This window comes from Nematolebias whitei, chromosome 15 (genome assembly GCF_014905685.2).
Source record: "Nematolebias whitei isolate Nwh7 chromosome 15, NemWhi1, whole genome shotgun sequence".
NCBI lineage: Eukaryota > Metazoa > Chordata > Actinopteri > Cyprinodontiformes > Rivulidae > Nematolebias > Nematolebias whitei.
In genome coordinates, this window is record NC_056512.1 from 38,121,611 (window position 1) to 38,128,417 (window position 6,807).

The following is a 6,807-nucleotide window of genomic DNA, read 5'->3' on the forward strand; positions in this document are numbered from 1 at the left end:
GCTTGAACTATAGAAACCATGCCTGGACCATAGAAATCACACCTGGACCATAGAAACCACGCTTGGACCATAGAAACCATGCTTGGACCATAGAAACCATGCTTGGACCATAGAAACCATGCTTGGACCATAGAAACCACGCCTGGACCATTAAAACCTTGCCTGGACCATAGAAACCACACCTGGACCATAGAAACCACATTGGACCATAGAAACCATACCCGGACCATAGAAACCACATTGGACCATAGAAAACATGCCTGGACCATAGAAACCATGCTTGGACCATAGTAACCACACCCTGACCATAGAAACCACACTCTGACCATAGAAACCACACCTGAACCATAAAAACCACACTTGGACCATAAAAACCATGCCTGGACCACATAAACCACACTTGGACCATAGAAACTACACCTGGACCATAGAAACCACACTTGGACCATAGAAACCACACCTGAACCATAAAAACCACACTTGGACCAGTCATTCTGTGTTTGTTTGTGTCTTTTTCCTGTCTTCCAGTCGAGGCAGATGGCGGCCCATCCTGAGCTCAGTTCTGGTCCAGCTGGAGGTTTCTGTTAACAGGAAGTTGTTTTTTTCCTGTGCTGCTCAGGATGGGATGTTGAGATGATTGGAGTCAATGTGCTCCTCCTCAGGTAACTTTCACTACCTGATGTTTGTCTTGTGAACGTTTGGCGCCTCAGACGACACCTGTTGTGAGTAAGTTGTGTTGATCAAACTCAGCAGGCCACAAACAAACCTGCAACAGCCACAGACACACCAGGGACTCAGGGAGACCTGTAGATAAATATTTTCTATAGGACTGTTTTGGTTGTGAAGGAGTTTTGGCCCACTCTTCTTTCCATCGTTGCATCAGTTCGTTGAGGTTCCTGCTCAACTCGTTCAATGTCCCACAACAGCAAACATCAAGTGAAGGCTCTGGACTCTGACTGGATCGTTGCAGCACCTTGGTTCTGTTCTTTTTGACCCGTTCTGTTGTAGAGCAGCTGCTGTGTTTGGAATCGTGGTCTTGTTGGACCCAGTTGGCTCCAAGTTTCAGGAGCCCAAACCATCAGCCCTCCACCACCGTGCTTAACGACTGGTTCTATCTGGACCTGCTGCTGTGCATCACAGGAGAACATTTGGTTTCATTTGTTTAAGTCGAGTAAAGAAAACCTGCAAAGCTTCTCTGCAGGAATGATTTATTTAAACCTTTCAAGACAAACTGGATCTTTGTCCACACACAAAGTAGAAAACACACCCATAAAAACTTTCTCAGGGACAGAACAAGCAGCAGGTGGAGTGATGTGCCAAAAAGTAAACATTCAAATCTGTCATTTCTCACAAAGACCGACCAGTCAGCCATGAAAAGACTTAGGTTTACTGAGTTCACAGTTTGTCCTGATTTTACCTGAAAAACTGAACTTCAACCAAAACTAGAGAAACACATTTCCTGTGAAAATGCAATGTGAATGCTTGTTGCTGGAAAACAGCTGAAATGAGCTAAAAACATGCTGACATGTAGCTGAAATGGACGAACAAGCCTAACTTGCAGAAAAAAGCAGAAAGAACACATGTTTGCTGGATTATGTTTAATTGGGAGCGGTGGCGCAGAGGTTAGAGAAGGTTGACCTGTGATTGAAAGATCGCTGGCTCAACTCCCGGTACCGACAACATCAAAATATGGGTGGGAAAGGTGAAACACCCACACTTGCCTCCACCCTCATTTGCCCCACTCTGGGCTCTTGAGCAAGGCCTTTAATCCCCACCATCTGCTCCCCTGGGTCCCCTACATGCTCTCTGCTCCACACAGAGGGCTGTGGCAGCTCGGTGGTCTGTGGTTGTTTTTGTTTTTGGCTTTATCGTGAAATCCTTTTTTCACTTTAACGACTATTACATAATCTGTTAAAGTTAACTCAGCTGAAAAATCATAAAAAGACACAAAATTATTGAATCTCTCAGGAATATTTCTCTCAAACATGTTTAAAGAAGAGATACAGCCTTTAGTTCAACTTTATTCTAGCCCACACATGTACAAATCACAAAACAAGAATTAAACTTTAAATCAAATCTAAAATAAAATAATCTACATACAAGAAACAAAACCACATATCTAAACTGAACAATAAAAGTAGACACAATGAGTGCAAATGCATCAAATGAAGAAAAAAAGGAAATTTTAAATATAATGTTTTGTAGAAACTGCTTCATCAGAGATTTAATGGTGAACTAAAGTTCTTTAGCAGGATTTATATAGACGTATATAGTCTAATTTGATCATTTTAATAATCTGTATTATTTTTAATTTACCAGGAACTTCAAAATAAATTTTTACCCTGTACTGGAACCTGTTTCAGGGTCTTACCACCAGCTGGTGAGACGAGTGACGTTAATTTGAACCCCGCCCACTAGAACCGGTACTGAAAGCGTAATGGAAACACAACGTGTACTGTACCGAGCCGAGTCGAACTATGCTGTACCGGGAATAAAGGTACTAATGGAAAAGTGGCAAGATATACACTAAATGAACGCCAGACTGTACATTAAAAGATCTAAGATAAACACTAAACATTAATAATGTAAAATAATACGGTGTAACAACAGCAGCCTGAACATGAGTCTGTGTGAGCAGATGGGTACAGTTGAACACAGCAGCATGAGATCAGCAACACATATCACCAATTAAAGTAGCATCACAGATTATCCTGGTTAGAGATTCATGAGTCTAACAGCCTCGGGGTAGAAGCTGTTCCTCAGTCTAGTGGTTCTACACTTAACACTCCTCCACCTCCTTCCTGAGGGGAGTGAGGCAAAAGCTGTGTGTGCTGGGTGAGTGGGGTCCTTCATGATGCAGGTGGCCCTCTTCCTACATTTGGAGGTGTAGATGTCTGACTGTGGGGAGGCTGACTTCAACAGACTTCTGTGCAGCCTTCACCACTCTCTGCAAAGCTTTTCTTTCTGCAGCTGTGCAGCCTCCATGCCACATGTTGATGCTGGAGCACAGGATGCTCTCCACTGTACACCTGTAGAAGGAGGTGAGGACTGAGCTTCCCAGACCAGCTCGTCCCAGCCGCCTGAGGAAGTAGAGTCTCTGATGAGCTTTTTTGATCAGGCTGGAAGTGTTGCTCCAGCTGAGGTTGTCATTCAGGTGTACACCCAAGTACTTGTAGCTGGAGACCACCAGCTGGGGGAAGCTGTTTTTGTTCCACCTGAAGTTCATTCATGTCTTTCATCTTCTTCACATTGATGTGAAGTTTATTCTCTTTGCACCAGCTCTCCAGGTGTTCTACCTCCTGCCTGTAGCTGAACTCATCAATGTTTGTGATGCATCCAACCGCTGTATCATCTGAAAACTTTACAGTATGACAGCCTGGATGGGTAGCTGCACAATCATACGTGAGCAGAGTGAACAGGAGGGGGCTCAACACACAGCCCTGAGGGGAGCCAGTGCTGAGGGTTATGTTGGAAGAGGAGAAGTTGTGGATCCTCACAGTCTGTTTATTAAGAAACATACTACATACTACTATACTATACTATACTATACTATACTATACTATACTATACTATACTATACTATAGTTGCTGAAATAACAAAAAATGCTGAAACTTGCAGAAATCAGCTGAAAAGAGCAGAACAAGCTGAATTGCAGAAAGAAGTTAGAAGAAGCACAAAAATGTAGTTACAGAGAGAATATGAAAGGAGCAAAACAGCTAAATATACAGCTGAAAGTAGCTGAAAAAATTTGCAGAAGGAAGCTGAAAAAAGCTGAAGCAGAACAAAATGTGAAAACAGCAGTAAAAGGTTGTAAACAGATCTAAAGATCTGAAGGATGTAAAATTAGCTCAATTCAGTTTCTATGATAACAAAATGGCAGAAAAGGCTAAATATTTCAAAAAGCTGAAGTCGCACCAAAACCAAAAGTCAGAGCAGTGTTGTCCTGAAAGAGCTGAACGTTTTGATTTATGATTTGTTGAAATGGAACAAAAATTGTGGAACGAGAATCGTGCTGAAAATGAAAAATGGATCAGGAGTGAGTGAACGCTTCATGAACATTCAGATAAATACAACCAGGGAAAAACTTAAAAAGTTATTAATGGAAAAACAAATTAAAAATAAAGTTGTTACATATAAACCTCTAAACTATTTTCATATTGTTGAATAAAATCTTGTTGATTTAAACTGAAGATAAATTTCTTTTACGGTAAAATTAAACGATAACTAGTCTTTAGTTTCTGCAGCCTGCTCCTTCATCTGTCTCGTTTCACCTCCTGCTGCCCCAGGGTCAACGTGACCCCTGAGACCTGAGTCTTAAAACTGATCCACGGACAGCCCTGCTCCTCGTGCGCCTAAATGAGACTAACGATTAACGGAAAGTGAAGACAAGCAGCAGGTTTTAAAATAAAACTTCAGAAGAATTCAGGGAGAAAACATCTGCTGATTGAGCAGAACATTCAGACAGAACCGGGTTGTGCAGAACCTAGGACCGAGCGGACCGGAATGTGTAGGTCCGGAGCGTCCTCCTGCGGCAGACAGCAGGAGCTGCTCCTTCCTTCTCAAAGGGAGAGAAATACAGGAAGTCTTTCAAAGTAAAACTGCAGTAATAAACAAAATGTTTTAAAAGTTTCATCTAGGACCCTCTGGACTTCTGGACCAGAACCAGAGCAGAGGACAGGTGTTTACCCAGAATGCACTGCAGCACACAGCTCCTCCAGCTGTCAGCACAGAGGAGAAGGTTGATGGTTCTGCTCCTTCAGTCCCTCAGTGGACCAGAACTCCTCTGGAGACCAAATGGTTCTGGAGTCCAACATCTGAAGCTTGGACTCAACCGGGTCCAACAAAACCATGGTCCAGAACCCAGCAGCTGGTCTACAACAGAATGGTCCTGAATGGTTTGCTGCTGTCTGTTCAGGATTTAAATCTTTTTTTAAATTTTTTATAAGTTTTATTCTGATCAAATTTCATTTTGATACAAAGATCAGCTAATTTAATAGAAGTCCAGGACCTGAGGAGACCAGGTGTTGGAGGTTCTGGAGGACCTGAGGAGACCAGGTGTTGGAGGTTCTGGAGGACCTGAGGAGACCAGGTGTTGGAGGTCTTGTCCTGTTCTGGTCTGAGGGAGGACTCTAGCTGTTCTTCAGTCCTGGATCTTCTCAGCTGGATGGAGCAGATGTTTTTCCAAAACCTGCAGATAGTTTTCTTCATTGATGGAGTCTTTCCAGATGTGTCAGCTGTCCATGTCAGAGGCACAAATGCACCCCCATACCATCAGAGAGGCAGCTGATGGTTCCTCTCCTCTTTAGTACGGAGGATGTGGTGTCTAAACAGAACTGTAGATTTGGACCCGTCTGACCTCAGAACAGTTCTGGACTTCACCTCGGTCCATTTGAAACGTGTCAGGTAGAGGTTCTAGATGTTAGTTCAGGGCTGCCTGTGTGTCTGCAGGAGCAGCCTCCTCGGAGAACCTCCAAGGCCTCGTCCGTCGTCTGTAAGCTGCAGAGGTCGCTGCAGAGGTCGTCGTGACCTCGTCTCGGTCTGATGATAATTATGAAAAGGTCCGTGGGCAGAACTCACGACCAGAGCTTCAATGTAACATCAGCCTGCGTGTTAGCTCCGCCCCCTCACAAGTAAACTGGGTTTAAAGTCGCCTCTTGTCCTCAGACATGATGAAATTTAATTTATCCAACTCTGGTCCAGAGAAGACGGCAGAGGTTCTGGATGCTCTTCACATCTGGCTTCTCCCTTGTCTGATAGAGCTTTAAGCAGCATCCGTGGATGAACTGTGTGAACAGAACCAAATCTGTTTTACTGCAGCAAGGTCCAGAACCAGACCTGGTTTAACTGAACCAGAACAAACAGGTTTTATTAGGAGTGTAAAAAATGGACTAATGGGAAAGGTCAAAGGTCATCTGTGGAATGTGGGATTAATTCTGTATTTATGAGGGTCTAAATATGTTTAAAGTAGATAATGTATAAATGTTTGCTGATGAACTCATAATTATTATATTAGTTAGATAATGGTGTGTTTGTTTATAATATGCAGGTATATATTTAAATATGTTTAAACGATTAATTACATAAAACAATGGGGGTACTTTTGATATAAGAACACAACAGTAGACATGAAACTAAAAGCTCATATTTTATAAAAGATCTCATTATTAATGCAGAGCTGTGAGGAGGGACAGGACTAGATCCTCATCCTGCCCCATCACAACAGAACCAGACCTGGTTTTAACGCAGTGAGGTCCAGAACCAGACCTGGTTTTAATACAGTGAGGTCCAGAACCAGACCTGGTTTTAATACAGTGAGGTCCAGAACCAGACCTGGTTTTAATGCAGTGAGGTCCAGAACCAGACCTGGTTTTAACGCAGTGAGGTCCAGAACCAGACCTGGTTTTAATACAGTGAGGTCCAGAACCAGACCTGGTTTTAATGCAGTGAGGTCCAGAACCAGACCTGGTTTTAACGCAGTGAGGTCCAGAACCAGACGTGGTTTTAATACAGTGAGGTCCAGAACCAGACCTGATTTTAATGCAGTGAGGTCCAGAACCAGACCTGGTTTTAACGCAGTAAGGTCCAGAACCAGACCTGGTTTTAACGCAGTGAGGTCCAGAACCAGACCTGGTTTTAATACAGTGAGGTCCAGAACCAGACCTGGTTTTAACGCAGTGAGGTCCAGGACCAGACCTGGTTTTAATGCAGTGAGGTCCAGAACCAGACCTGATTTTAATGCAGTGAGGTCCAGAACCAGATCTGGTTTTAATGCAGTGAGGTCCAGAACCAGACCTGGTTTTAATGCA